Source organism: Bos taurus, chromosome 5, assembly GCF_002263795.3.
Source record: "Bos taurus isolate L1 Dominette 01449 registration number 42190680 breed Hereford chromosome 5, ARS-UCD2.0, whole genome shotgun sequence".
NCBI lineage: Eukaryota > Metazoa > Chordata > Mammalia > Artiodactyla > Bovidae > Bos > Bos taurus.
This window is the reverse complement of record NC_037332.1, coordinates 12525401-12541710: the sequence shown is the minus strand read 5'-3', so window position 1 is coordinate 12541710 and position 16310 is coordinate 12525401. Positions and strand designations below refer to the sequence as shown.

At 39.8% G+C, this 16310-nt stretch overlaps 1 protein-coding gene and 1 pseudogene across 2 annotated transcripts in view; both read right to left on the bottom strand.

Annotated features, from left to right (window-relative positions):
* Window positions 1–16310, bottom strand: part of TMTC2 (transmembrane O-mannosyltransferase targeting cadherins 2) — a 422587-nt gene that overhangs the window by 100391 nt on the left and 305886 nt on the right. The gene's annotated exons all lie outside the window — the stretch shown is intronic.
* Window positions 1725–1825, bottom strand: LOC112446850 (uncharacterized; annotated as a pseudogene).

Genomic DNA, 16310 nt, shown 5'->3' with positions numbered 1-16310 from the left:
GTCGGACATGACTGAGTGACTGATCTGATCTGATGTATACTGTATTGGTGTTTTTCTTTCTGGCTTACTTTACTCTGTATAATAGGCTCCAGTTTCATCCACCTCATTAGAACTGATTCAAATGCACAATGGAGTATTACTCAGTCATTAAAAAGAATGCATTTAATCACTTCCTAGCTTTCTGAATACCAATAAGCCTTCAGATTTAGGTGAACCTTTGGACGGGAGGAGGCCGCAAAACTGGTTGAAATGAAATGGCAGACAAAGTGGGATAAAAGACTGCAGCAGACTGAATTTCATTTGAAGAAGTTATAGTGCAGCAGCCATATGCAGCTGGTATTCTGGCTTCAATGCCAAACGTGTTACCTGAGCAACAGGCACAAATCAGCAGCTTGTTAATAACAAAATATAAGGGTCAATATCCCTAAAAAAGGCATGTTACATTTACTCAATATTCAATTTACCTAAAAGGTAAATTAATGCATTGAGATATTAATCATCTATTAGAAACATTGCTCCCAAATTACAGACCTCAGTATTCCTGATGGCTCATTAGAAACTGCACTCAGCTAGCACATAGCTAAAGGACAGAAAAAGACAGTAATATTCCTAGAAGCAATTTGTTATGCCTCAAAACTTTTAAGTCACAGATACACTTGGCTAAACAATTTTATCTCTTGTTATTTGTACTAAGGAAATACCTGTAAATTCCAAGAGGTAGCTATTTATTTTCATTACAGCATTGTTTATACAAATTCAGTGTCTACCAGCATAGACTTGGTTAACCACATGCCATTTCAAGGAAATATGTATCTATTAAAATGATTTTGTAGAAAGTATTTAAACCACCAGATATTTCATGATCCATTGCTAAATGAAATAAGCAGGTTGTAAGATGCTGCTTATGTTCTAGTTAACTATTGTTTTAATGAAAGAGGAGGCTAGCACTACCTCTATCAATACTGGCTCATTTTACTGCTGGATTTCAAAGGTGAATGAGAGGGTTGTTTCTCTGGGATCTTAAGACTGATGCAGAGGGAAGTACATACCTAAAGTAAACTATTAAAAAAATACTGCTGTGTTAGTGTCAAACTAAGTGTTCTGAGCACACAGAACAACTTCATCCACTGGAAAGGGAATTCGTCAGAGATGTGGCATTTCACTACACAGAAATGAATTAAGCTCCTGCTATGTACCATGCTGTGTTACAGTCCTGGTAATTAAGATGAAGTTCCTGCCCTCCTGCAGTTCACACTCTAGTGGTGGAATGGTAGTTCACACAGGAGCAGTGACACCGTCGGTCTAAACTAGTTTAGTAAAAAAAAATAACAGGCTAATGTGAGACAGCAACACACACTAGGGGTGGGATGGAGTTTGAGAAAGTCATCAAGAAAAGTCTCTGCTGACGCTGGAAAAGCAACCTAAGTAAAGGAAGTGAGTGAACCATGCAAAGACGTGGCATGTTTGGAACATTAGAGCCTAACAAGAAAACCAATATGGCGGCAGGGGAGTAAACTCCACGAAGAATCACAGGAAATGAGTGTGAGACACTGGAGTGATCAGGTTGCTTAGGGCAAAGTAGTCACTGTAAGGAGTCTGGAGTTAACTTTTTGTTTTGGTAGTAAAAATCACAGTTTCAGCATTAGATGTCACATGTTGCTTTGAGGCGTAGCATTTCCTTGGTGTTAACCAGCAAAGCCACCGAACAGCCTCTGGGAACTACACAGAATATGGAACACTTTATGAATGTATGTCACTCTTGTGTGAGGGCCATGATAATCCTCTCTGCATCATCTCAATTTTAGTGTATGTGCTGCTGAAGCAAGCCCTGGAATTTCTCTTAACTAGAACAGAACACCATGGAGGATTTTAGATAGAAGCACAACATGATCTCACATATTTTTAAAAAAAAAAAAAAAAACAAAAAACTGAGATCTTGACCGGAAAACTGACTGCATCAGGCATAGAAAAAAGGGGGACCACTTAGAAGGTTGTTAATACTCCATGGCAAAGACTAGGGTAAAAGCAGTGGAGCCAGTGAGATGTGGTTAGATGTGGAGTATCTTGTAGATATATGACTGATAAGATTGGATATAGGTATAACATAAAAACAGGAGTCAAAGATGACTCCATAGCTTTGGCTTGTGGCACCTAGGTGAATGCAGGTATCATTTATACACATGAAAAAGATTTCTTGAGAGCAAGTGTTGGTAGGAAGGTACATGTGTCATGGAGCAACCAATTCCTATTTTTGAGATGCTACAGCAGGAGAGTGTGGAGGACTAATTCAGAAAGCCTGACCAGAAAGGAAGTCACAGATCAAGCCTTGGCAAAAACACCAGCTATCTGGTAGCTTCCCTGAGAAGAAGTTAAAAGAAAACTTGCAAGAATGCCAAGAGGAAAGCAAAAACAGAAAAAAGGGGAAAAAAACAAAATCAAACAAAAACAAAACAAGCCTTCTATTTAAAGCATGGTTTCAGTAAAAGAGAAGAAAAATATATTAAATTACTGTTTAAAATAAGTAGCTTGACTTTCACAAATATTTTAAATATTTTATTAGTAAAAATATATATGTTGCTTTCTATACATCTTTGACATTTATGAGTAAAAAAAAGTTAAGATTTTAGCATATTAATACAAATAGCCAATTTCCAAAATATTACATAATGAAAGATGTTTAGCTTTATTCAGATATCCTGTTATATAACAAATTTTTACTTCCTTTCTACCTCTGTTCACTTGCATATTTTCCCTTCAAGCTTAAAGAGGTCATCCACACGTACTACAATAACATTTCAATACGAGATAATTAATTTGATAGAATACAACCACATCTTAAGCTCTATCTGGGGAAATTGCTTTGGCTGTTACATTGCATTGCTACCCTAAACTCAGTTAAGTTAAAACTCTTCTCCATCTATAATATAAATTTATGAGAATATTTCATTATTAAAATGTCTGAGGATGCTGTGGTGAAGTAGAAATTTTCTTTAAACACATTTATAACTAAATTGCAGATATATATATCCTAAAATTTTACTTTAGAATTATGAAATCATTTTTAAATATCAAAATCAGCTATCTTTAGACTTCAGAATAGTACACAGAATTTCTCTTTGACTCATAAATTAAATAGAAAAATATGTGTTTGTAGTTAAAACAATGAACTTTCAGCAATCCATTAAGTTTATTCATTGATTTCCTTAATCCAACTACTATTTACTGGGAGTCAGACATGCCTGAAGCAACTTAGCAGCAGTAGCAGAAGCAGAGTTAAGCACTGGGATGAGAATGGTGAATTAGGAACAACCTTTGCCTTCAAGCCTTTAAGCCACTTAAAATTGGCTTCCCTGGTGGCTCAGACGGTAAAGCCTCAAATGCCGGAGACCCGGGTTCAATTCCTGGTTCGGGAAGATCTCCTGGAGAAGGAAATGACAATCTACTCCAGCACTCTTGCCTGGAAAATCCCATGGAGGGAGGAGCCTGATAGGCCACAGTCCATGGGGTCACAAAGAGCTGGACACAACTGAGCGACTTCACTGTCTTTTGCCTTCATGAAGAGTCCAAAACTGTAGGTATCATGCGTACAACGTAATATTCTAAGTGAATTTCATTTAGAATTAGTTGAAGTACTTGGGAAAGTCTTCCAAAGGAAGTCCTGCTTGCTCTAAAAAATCTGAGAGCTGTGTGATTAACTAGTTGAAGGGAGACAAAAATACGTGAAGTAGAGACACAACAAAGGTAACATCTCTATGGCAAAAACACTGCATGAACCCAGGCTGAGGGAGCCAGAGAGAAGGAATAGAGGTGGGCTATTGAAAAGGTTGAAGGTAGAGCCCACCTTCAGATGGATTACATGAAGGAGTTGGTCCTTATCTGTTTTGTCAATATCACTTCTGAGGGTTGTGTGGGTAACAGTTGTAATGGGAACAGAAGGGATGCAGGCAGATTAATCCAGGCTTTTAAAAGACAGTGATTGGGCTGATAATGGAGAGGAAGATTAGTGGACTGACAGGAGAGATATTTAGGTCATACAGACAGGATTACAAGATGGATAGGAGAGGGAGAGGGTGTGAGATGGAGGTCACAAAGATGACCTCAAGGTTTCTGATCCTGAAACTGAGATAAAGTAGGTAAATAATGGAAAAAGACCAGGTTAAGGGAGGAAAATCACAAGCTCAGTTCTGAGAATTATACAGTACCATTGAGACATCTGAGCTGTCAAAGATGTGGTTTGTTAGTCAGGCTGAATCAAGAGAACTGAAGTAAGGTAAAACAGTATTTCAAGAAGACACGAGTAGTCAATTATGTCAATTTCTGAAAAACTCCCAGTGGGTTTAGTGACACAGAGATCAGACACTAGTAAGTTCAGTAAGGTGTATTTTTACAGAATAATAGGTCTTGAAGCCAGAAGGAGTGGGGGTAAGTCTGGGGAGAGGGTTGAGGAAACTGATGCCCTCAGTCAATATGTCTGGCTCTGAAGGAGAAGGGACGTGATCATGTCAATAGAAGAGAATGAGACATATTGAGTGTTTGGAAAAAGAACACAGAAAATCAAAACATAAATTGGAACTGGAAATAAAGATTAATGTGTAGATTTACTTTTTCATAGTTGAATTGAAAATGAAAAGAGAAAACCTCGAAATTCTAGAATTCTTAGTTAACTTTCCAATTATAACCAAGGCCAAAATAAACCAGCCTGGAATTCTTTAAACTGAGTCTTTTCCTTCTGGGTCCCCTAAGAGAACACTCGATTCCTGCTTTTGTTGTGACCCTTACCAGACCCTTACCATATGCACTCTTATTCCCACTTGTAATCTCTTCTAATCATAAACCACTGTAGGAGATTGATTTAGTCAACACTTAGCCAAAGGCTGGGGCTTCCCTGGTGGCTCAGACAGCAAAAGCATCTGCCTACAATGCGGGAGACCCGGGTTCAATCCCTGGGTTGGGAAGATCCCCGGGAGAAGGAAATGGCAACCCACTCCAGTATTCTTGCCTGGAAAATCTCATGGATAGAGGAACCTGGCAGGCTCCAGTCCATGGTGTCGCAAAGAGTTGGACACGACTGAGCAACTTCAGTTTTAGCCAAGGGCCAGATGTTGTGTGTGTGAAGTCTCTTCAGTCATGTCTGACTCTTTGTGACCCGATGGACTATGGCCCTCCAGGCTCCTCTGTCCATGGGCTTCTCCAGGCAAAAATACTGGAATGGGTTGCCATGCCCTCCTTCAGGGGATCTTCCCGACCCAGGAATCGAACCTGAAACTCTTACAACTCCTGCCTGGACAGGTAGGTTCTTTACTACTAGAACCACCTGGAAAGCTGCCAGATACATGGTAGGCAGTCATAAACGCATGAAAACTTTAAATATACTGGAAAAGAAAATACTGAAAACACACTTCCTACTCTCATTGGGAAGTCCTGTTGCCTCCACGAAAGAGCGTGTAGGCTTCAGTGGGTAAATCTGAGAACATCATGAGGCTCGAGTGATACCCAGAATGTCACTCCTGTCACTGTCAATACCTCGTCTAGACAAGGGGAAGAAAAGAGAAACCACAGTTTCAATTAGCCTTCCGTGGTCCAAAGATGGCACCACAAGTTCACAGAAAGTAGACAGGACACTTTAGATGGACAAAGCGGTCCACGTGACCTCCGTTTCAGGAGTCAGTCATCGGAAAGCCCCCAGATTTAGCTCCTGCAGCAACTTCAACCATCCGGCTGCGCTGTTTGTGCAAATGGGTGCTTCTTGTTTGTCATGAGAAATTGCTGGACTGCTCCATCCCAAACTGTTTAGCTATGATGTGGAAAGCTGCTACGCTGATTGGTCCCCAAGAGGCAGCCTTGGCTCACAGAGCTCAGAACCGACACTCGTGCTCAGCAGTTAAACCCCATGGGGATGGTTAGGAAAGCTGCTCTGTGAGAGTGGAGAGCAGGAGTGCCAACAACAGCTGCATTGCAGCTGGGTCACAAAGCAGAACAAGCAATCCCCTGACACCATAAAAGGTGGTGGATGACGGGCAGGCGATCTCTGCACCTCCATTTGTCCCTGGCAGGCTGCCACGACTCTAAAATCCAAATGCTCTCACAAGAAGATAAAGCCAGATGTAAATAATTCCCTAATTTCATACCTATTTTTGGTCGAAATCTTCAGCAGTAAGGATAGAGAGGGTTATTTAATTTATTAAGATGTAACTCTCTTTCATGACTGAACCAGTGTACTGCATAAAAGCACTGGATTCAGTCACAGAAAGTGTTAGTCACTCAATCGTGTCTGACTCTTTGTGACCCATGGACTGTAGCCCACCAGGCTCCTCTGTCTATGGAATTCTCCAGGAAAGAATACTGGAACGGGTAGCCTTCTCCTTCTCCAGAGCATCTGCCCAACCCAGGGATCAAACCCAGGTCTTCTGTATTGCAGGCAAATTCTCTACCATCTGAGCACACCAGGAACCTGAATTCTAGTCTGGTTCTGATACCAAGAAGATGAATCACCAAGGAAAGCCACTAATTTGAATAGGTTTTGCTTTTCTCAATTGTCAATCAAAGGACTGATTAAACTCTACTGGCTTAAAAAACGGAGTTCAATTCAGGGAAGTCATCATTGGTTAAAAATTCAGATTAAAGAAAGTTAAGCTCTTAATTCACATCATACTCCTTTGCTTCCATTGTTTTTCAATCCATGACAGAGAAAAGGAATGCCAGTTCCTTTTCTCCTAGATCCAGCCAGCTGACACTGAGACTGGGGATAGTAGCCAAGACCTAAAATCCACTGTATTTTAATTTACTAACAAACAAAATTAAATGGAATTGGAATGAATGACCCCCTTATTTTCTTCTGAAAGGACTTTAAGGTAAAGATGCCTATCAAAGGTAAAATGTCCTGAAAGTGAAAGCGGCTCAGTAGTGTCCAGCTCTTTAGGACCCCATGGACCATACAGTCCATGGAATTCTCCAGGCCAGAATACTGGAGTGGGTAGCCTATCCCTTCTCCAGTGGATCTTCCTGACCCAGGAATCAAACCAGGGTCTCCTGCATTGCAGGAGGATTCTTTACCAACTGAGCTATAAGGGAAGCCAAAACGTCCTAGAAAGGTTCTTATACAAACCAGACCACATGCATATTGAAACGGTATACTGTGCTTCTCATTTTGTAAGTGATTCTCAGAAGTAATTCTGGTTTGCCTAAAACTACTCTATGTCCACTGTTATAGTGTAAAAATAATAGCCAACCCTTCCTGGTTTGGACAAATATTCTATAGTTACCCTAATTCTTGTTTCCCTCTCATAAGTATTCACCTAAATCAGACAAGTCGACAATGGCTTGCAATTGCAGTCACACTGCAATATCAGCTGCAACCAGGAGACCCGATAGCAGCGTCGGTGAGGTCTTACGGTGACCTCAGCTTCCTATTTCCGCCACACTCCCAACAAAGAAGACATGAACAAAGATATCCTTTCACAGCACAAGGCCATCTGATCTTTGTCAAGCGTAATTAAGTTTCCATTCATCTCTGCTTCCCCAAGGCAGATTTTTCTGGGAGTCTGTTGTCCTAGCACATTGCAATTCTACTTTCTCTTTACAGGTTATATGAGAAGAAAAGAAACACTCTAAGAGCAGCTTACTACGTGCCAGGTGCTATTCCAGGCACTTTCTCTGTATCGTCATATTAAATCCTTGTATTACACCTGAGATATTATTATTATCATCTGTTTTACAAAATAAGAAACTGAGGGACAGTGAGATTAGTCTACTTTGTCCAAGGCACAAAAGCTTGATTCGTCAGAACCGGGGTTCAAACAGAGACAATCTGATTTCACAGTTAAGGTATTACATTATTGACCTGGTCCAGAAGTTTATTACGAGGAATCATTATGCTATTTAAAGATGAGCTTTACGGAGTAGGTCCACCCATACACTCATGTACCCACCCAACCCCATCCCTCAGCAGAGATTCAGAGAGTATCCACTGTATGCCAAGCATGGTGTCAGGCAATGGATTATGAGATGACTCCTGCTCTTATAGACTGAATAATACCATGGTGACTCTGGAAATGGGCGTTTATCAATTGCAGGATCATACTTAAAAAGGCTCTCATTGTACATAGTACCTAAGGAGAAAACAGAAACCAAGGAATCCGTTGTGTCTGAGCAAGTCCAATGAGGGGAGGGCTCAAAAAGGAGGTATCATACTTCAGCTGGTTCACAGACAGAGCAAAAGTTGGCCAAGCATCGAGACAATAGGCTACCTGCTCAGTCCAAGTGCTGGTGGCTTACAAGTTCTCTTTACAATATCCAAATTCAGGAAATTATTTTCAAAGTCAGTCTAATGGAGAAAACGTTCCTTGTTTTAACACCATTTAAAGGCCATGAAGCTAACAAAGGTTCATTTGACATCAACCATCTCAAAACCCATGTATTTGAAAAAATAAGGTTACTTAACAATATAAGTTACCAAATTTCTACTTTCTGCTAGTCTAATGTTTCTTGAGTTACGTTCTGTGAATAATAAATTTCTGTGACTTACAAAGAAAGAGCTATTGAAATTAAATATTAAACAATGTTTAATAAGAATTGTTTAGTAAGCAAAGCTCATTCATTTTAATTTCCAGAGTGTGAAGTGACCAGAGATAGTACATACACAATTACAGGAACCTCTAATCCAGGCAAAAAGGCAAAACACACACACAGTAAACGGTCAGAGACTGGCAGATTACCAGGAGAGTGAGTTTGTATGTATAAATGCGTATGGCCAGCATATCTCCAAACTGGATCCTTCCCAAGTCTCAGCAGAGTGTGCGAGGAGAAGCATACACACGTGGGTGTTTCAGCATTATTACAGAATAAGATTTTCTCTCTCTGAGAAAATGTGTAAGATCAAGGAAAATGTGGGTCACTAAACAGGAAAAAAATCAAGTACAGAGGTGACACAGAGATGGAACATACTAAGTCTGAACTTCTCTGCCTCTAGATAGACTATTTAATAGTCTTCAGTTCAGGTCTAAATTATCACTGTCAACATCTCAGGCCCTCTTGTTCTTGACTGGAAAAACATGCCATGAAGGTTTCACAGAACTCATTAGACATCAACCTCCCAAACAGTCTTCATCAAATTAGGAGCTATGAATTGATGGGTACACTTTAAGTGGTACTTTTGATGACTTGCTGGAAGCCAACTGTGGATTAGCCTGAGAGTGAGAAAATCCTGAAGGCCAGTCTTTGGGTGGAGGGTGTGGTTCCCACTCTTTCATGGTCTTAATTTCCAAAGAAACCAATGAGGTTCTCACAGTAAAGAACCAAAAAAGATCCCCTCCTGGTGAGGGCAGGCGAAGAAGAATAATCTTTGTGAAATATGCTCTATGATGAATTCAACATATCTAACATCCCACAAAAAAATGACATGGCATGACAAAAGGAAAGAAAGAGTCCAAAAAGACGAAGTTAGCATCAGAACCATACTAAGATACTGAAACATGAAATACGTTATAACTGTCAGAAAAGAAACTTAAAATAACTATGATTAACATGTTAAAGATTCTAATGGAAAAAGTAGACAACATGCAGGAACACATGTATAATGTACGCAGAGAGAAATTCTAAGGAAGAATTAGAAGTAATGCTAAATATCATAACAGAAATCAAGAATAAATTTAATGAGATCATAAGAAGACTCAACATGACCACAGAAAGAATCAATGACTTTAAAGATAAGTCAATAGAAACTTCCCATACTGAAATGTAATGAGAAAAATGAATGAAAAGCACAGAACATCCAAGAACTATAGGAAAACCTCAAAACATGTAACAATCATACCAGTAACTGGAATATCAGATGGGAAAGAAAGACAAGAGGGCAGAAGAAATATTTAAAGTAATATTGATGCACAACTTTCCAAAATATAATAAAGGCCAAACCACAGATCCGGGAAACACAGAGAGCACTAAGCCAGATAAATCCCCAAATAATAAGCCGAGGCGTAGTATTTCCAAACTACAGAAAGCTGAAGACAAAGAGAGAATCTTAAAGTCGGAGAAAAGAAAATACCTATGGAGAAATAAAATTAAGAAATACATTAGATTTCCTGGACATCCCTGGTGGTCCAGTGGTTAGGAATCTGCCTGCAGGGGACACGGTTCTATCCCTGATCCCAGAGGATCCACATGCCTTGGGACAAGTAAGCGTGTACACCATGACTACTGAGGCCTCGCACGACGACTACTGAAATCCACACACTCCAGGGCCCCTGCTCTACAAGAGAGGCCGGCACAATGAGAAGCCCACACATTGCAACAAAGAGTACCCCTGCTTTAATTTTTTAATGTTTTTTTTTATTGTGGTAAAAGTCGCACAATATAAAACATACCGTTTTAACCATACTGAACTGTACAGTTCAGTGGCAGTAAGTACCTTCACATCGTTGCGCAACTCTCACCATCATCCATCTCGAATTTTGCACCTTCCTAAACTGAAACTCTGTCCTCATTAAACACTAAGTCCCCATTTTCCCTCCCCACTCCCAGGCTATTTAGGCATCCACCAGTATACTTTCTGACTCTCTGAATTTGACTATTCTAGGTACCTTGTATAAGTGGAATCAAACCTAATGGATACTGAAATGTATTTTTAAGGTTAACTTAATATACATCCTATGAAGAGATTTTACCTTTTCTTCTGTGCTATACAGTAGGCTCTCATTAGTTATCTATTTTATACATTGTAGTATATAAATGGAGGAGGGCATGGCAAGCTACTCCAGAGTTCTTGCCTAGAGAATTCCCATGGACAGAGGAGCCTGGCAGGCTACAGTCCATGGGGTCAGAGAGTCAGACCTGACTGAGCAACTGAGCACAGCACAGCAAAGCACAGCAGCAGTGTAGATATGTCAAGCCCACTCTCCCAACTTATCCCACCTTCTCTCTCCTTGGTGTCATTGTTCTCTATGTCTAGTGTCTCTGTTTCTGCTTTGAAAATAGGTTCACCTGTACTATTTACTGTTTATGAGGCTTCAGAAATGAAATCTCTCACATTTTAGAATAGATGTGGCTTCATTTACATATATGCCTCTGTGTGTACATCTGTTTGTATAAATACACACACAAACATCCAGATGTTACAAGGGAAAAAAAGGCAACTTTCTTTTGGAAGTGTTGGTCCAATCACTGGAATGAAAGACATTTGTTTTGAAAGTGTATGCGGTCAGTACCACCTTTTAAAAGAGTAAAGCTAATCACTCAGTCATGTCCGACTCTGCAATCCCACGGACTGTAGTCTGTCCAGCTCCTCTGTCCATGGAATTCTCCAGGCAAGATACTGGAGTGGGTTGCAATTTCCTTCTCCAGGGGATCTTCCCTACCCAGGGCTCGAACCCAGGTCTCCTGCAATGCAGGCAGATTCTTTACCAACTGAGCAAAATGTAAACATGGGTTTAAATAAGCATGCTGTTTTAATAACTATAGATGCTCAAATTTTGTTCTATTAAAAATTATCAAACCAGGTAAATATAAAATATAAATTATAAACGAAGTTTAACTCACATTAAAATGTGCTAACGCTTTATTACATAACCGGAGAGTCAACATGATGCAGCAGAAAGAATGACAAGGTGGAAATTGTGATGTTAGGTTATGTTGTACCATGCTCAGTCACTCAGTGGTACCTAACTGTTTTGTAACCCCTATGAACTGTAAGCCCACCAGGCTCCTCTGTCCATGAGATTTCCCAGCAACAATAATGGTGTGGGTTGCTATTTCCTTTTCCAGGGAATATTCCTAACCTAGGGATCAAATCCATGTCTCCTACATTGGCAGGCAGATTCTTTACCACTGAGCCACCTGGGAAGCCCAGTATCATCTTATTTACCCCTAAATATGCTTTTCAAGGGAGAAGGCAATGGCACCCCACTCCAGTACTGTTGCCCGGAAAATCCCATGGATGGAGGAGCCTGGTGGGCTGCAGTCCATGGGGTCGCTAAGAGTCGGATACGACTGAGCGACTTCACTTTAACTTCTCACTTTCATGCATCGGAGAAGGAAATGGCAACCCACTCCAGTGTTCTTGCCTGGAGAATCCCAGGGACGGGGGAGCCTGGTGGGCTGCAGTCCACGGGGTCACACAGAGTTGGACACGACTGAAGCGACTTAGCAGCAGCAGCAGCATGCTTTTCAAACATAGCATCATGATACTTAGATATAAAGCTAGGTATGATTATTTCACGTGACTTTCAATGCCTGAGAATTTGAGTATTTTGATTTTACTATTTCTGAGAATATCTGGCAAAAGAAAATATCTCTTAACAATGACTTTCAATAACTGACATAAAAAAAGCAGAATAAAAATCTGCGATACTTCAGAGGTACTTGGATTCGTAGGTCACTTGGCGGCAACAAATAGAGTAATTATAAGATCGATTTTATAACTATACCTAAATTTAAAAAAAAGATTGATTCTACATATCAAAATGCATAAAAAGAACTATCAGATTCATTATGATTTAGACTAAAAATAATACAACGATAAGTGAATTACTGCCAGAATGCCAGTAAGTTTAGATGTGGCAACTTGATATAAAATGCTTAGCTGAACACGGCATTGAATCAAATTTTCTTCTACATTCCATTCAATATTTCAGTAGCACAATATATGTGATACATGCCTTCTCTTTTCACAGAATAAGTTTTGTAACTTCAATGGTATGTATCCATAATAATCATTCAGTGAGTCACAGGAAAATTTTTTGTTCCCTGCTCCCTCTAATCTAAACATGACTGTACGGTGATTATAATAAAACAATGGAACCTAAATGTTAGTCAGTGCCAAGTGGGAAGAGTTTTGCTTTAGAGAAGACGAAATGGAAAAATAATCTCAGCTCTAAACAGTAATCATCATTACAAAAGGCCCAGGAAGCACACAGGGCTGCACACCCAGATAAACTGCACTGACACCACTCTAGCCTGGGGTAGGGAACTTTTCCATGGAACTTCAAGTACTTTCACAACTGGAGTTTTATGTAGCCCAATTAACTTTGGCTAGACATAGAAATCTGGCTCAGTACTTCCATGCAGTAGCCAAAATAAAGGTTTGCTGTATCAAGAATTACTGTCAGAGTCTCCCATATCCTTCCTTCTCTCTTACTAACCTAAATCTGGAAAATAACCTAACGGCCAAGTTCCTTTTACTACAATTTAGATCAATACTAATTTTACTGGCTCAAAAAAACTATAAAATATTTGGCTGAAATAAATTGAACAAGGACAAAAGGAGGACCAAAAACAAGTAAGGATGTACACACAACTGAAGTATATACATGGTTTTAGAAACAACTATAAAACCATACGAAACATGGTGATAATGGAAACTTATTCCTTCCTTTCTCAATGCTTGTCCAATTTTAAATTCATGGCATTAGTCCTAGGTAACAAAGTGCAAATAAGGAATAAATCACAATTTTAAAGAGAACTTGTGTTTAGTATTTTAACTGGACATGACATTGGTATGAAAGCTCTATATATTCTATAGTTGGGTCACGCAGGCCCAGCTATATTTAAACATGGAGGCTACCAATGACCCTAAAGCAGAACTATTTTCTAGGGCACCCTGGAACATTGGTGACTGAGGAACATAGGACCTTAAAAGTGCCAATAGCCAAAAACAGAAGTCCTAAGTTCATGAGCTATAAAGCTTAATAATAAAAATGTGTTTACCCATTCAAACTAAACTAGTACTTAGAGGTAATGCCTAAAAATAAGCTATTTTCATACCTTATGGGGAGGCAGGAGCACTAGCTTACTTTTAGCATCTCTAATCAGGTATAAAAGAAAGGAAAGCATCACACAAAATTATTTTATATAGAATGGATATTAACGATGCTTAATTAAGAAGTACTTGAGGATGTCTCCAATTCTACTATTGAGTAGCTTATTTATTCTTGGGACATGTCCTAAACCTTAGAAGCTCAGTTTTCTCATTTATAAAAAGAAGGTAGTACTCATCAAAAAGCTTCATGAAATAACACATATCAATCACAGGCATTCAGGAGATGTACACCCTCTTGTGCCTACCTCCCCTTCCAGGGTCTTGAAAATTATACTGAATCCACTCCACAATCAGGCCACTCTCATTCATTTATTCAGTATATACCACTGGGAATTAGAGTGATGCCTTAGCATGGATAGTAAATCTCAATGCACATGTTGGCAAAAGGAGATTCAGACTAGGGAAACAAGAATATTTAAAAATGAGCTACCTGTACACCTTTAACTTACATAGCTTGTCGTTGTTATTTAGTCACTAACTCGTGTCCAAATATTTGGAACCCCTTAGACTGTAACCTGCCTCTTGAGAAATTTGTATGCAGGTCAGGAAGCAATAGTTAGAACTGGACATGGAGCAACAGACTGGTTCCAAATAGGAAAAGGAGTATGTCAAGGCTATATATTGTCACCCTGCTTATTTAACTTATATGCAGAGTACATCATGAGAAACGCTGGGCTGGAAGAAGCAGAAGCTGGAATCAAGATTGCCGGGAGAAATATCAATAACCTCAGATATGCAGATGACACCACCCTTATGGCAGAAAGTGAAGAGGAACTCAAAAGCCTCTTGATGAAGGGGAAAGAGGAGAGTGAAAAAGTTGGCTTAAAACTCAACATTCAGAAAACGAAGATCATGGCATCTGGTCCCATAAATTCATGGGAAATAGATGTGGAAACAGTGGAAACAGTGTCAGACTATTTTTGGGGGCTCCAAAATCACTGCAGATGGTGACTGCAGCCATGAAATTAAAAGACACTTACTCCTTGGAAGGAAAGTTATGACCAACCTAGATAGCATATTCAAAAGCAGAGACATTACTTTGCCAACAAAGGTTCGTCTAGTTAAGGCTGTGGTTTTTCCAGTGGTCATGTAAGGATGTGAGAGTTGGACTGTGAAGAAAGCTGAGCACCGAAGAATTGATGCTTTTGAATTGTGGTGTTGGAGAAGACTCTTGAGAGTCCCTTGGACTGCAAGGAGATCCAACCAGTCCATTCTGAAGGAGATCAGCCCTGGGTGTTCTTTGGAAGGAATGATGCTAAAGCTGAAACTCCAGTACTTTGGCCACTTCATGCGAAGAGTTGACTCATTGGAAAAGACTCTGATGCTGGGAGGGATTAGGGGCAGGAGGAGAAGGGGACGACAGAGGATGAGACGGCTGGATGGCATCACTGACTCGATGGACATGAGTCTGAGTGAACTCCGGTAGTTGGTGATGGACAGGGAGGCCTGGTGTGCTGCGATTCATGGGGTCACAGGAGTCGGACATGACTGAGTGACTGAACTGAACTGAGACTGTAACCTGCAGGCTCCTCTGTCCACGAGATTTCCCAGGCAAGAATACTGGAGTGGGTTGCCATTTAATCCTCCAGGAGTTCTTCCTGACTCAGGGATCAAACCCATGTCTCTGTGTCTCCTGCACTGCCGGCGGACTCTACAGCTGAGCCAATGGGGAAGCCCAGCTTATATAGTACTATACAGCAATTACATCTAAACAAAACTGGGGGAAATGACACATGCCCCGCCCTTACATAACTTAACAAGAAATACAAAGGAGGGTGCAAGGACAGTGGCTAAGATTGTGAAATGCCTTATACTAAAGATATAAAAAGATAAGTAAAGACTTACTCTCCGCCCCACATTCAGGGTCAAAAGACATAGATTTATATCTGCCATTCAAGGGGAAAAGTGCCACTACAGAGATACTGAAAATCAGCACCATGGAAGTATAGAGAAAGGAAAAAAAAATAATCGCTTAAAAGACGCAGGCAAGACTTCACAGAGGGAAATAAAATTTGAACAGGCAGAGAGAGGAAAAGAACATTTTTGTCAGAGGAATAAAAAAGGATTTGATCTATGGAATTTGTCATAGCATTCTGGGAAATCCTAAATCTTTTTGAACTTTTCTAAATACTATCTATACTAAAAATTCTGAAAGAAAATTTTGTACAAAAATGTTCTGAAAGACATACCACTAGCTATAATAAAAGCACCAACATTTTTGTTTTTGTCCAAGTTGTTTCAGAAAAATGTAATTCTTTATATGAAATCTTAATATACGATACAAGTCTAATTTTGTTGCAAGTCTGTTGCAAAGTACGTATTGCATCTTTGGTCAGTTCTGATGGAACAGTAAAAACACCATTCCATTTCTTTTCCTCTCTCTTCAGAGTAATAGCCAATTCCATTTTATAATATTTTATATTTAAAGCATTCAGAAGTCAAAATGTGTGGCATTTTCTACCTTGCCAATTTCATGTTAAGTCAATGGCATTTCACCAGG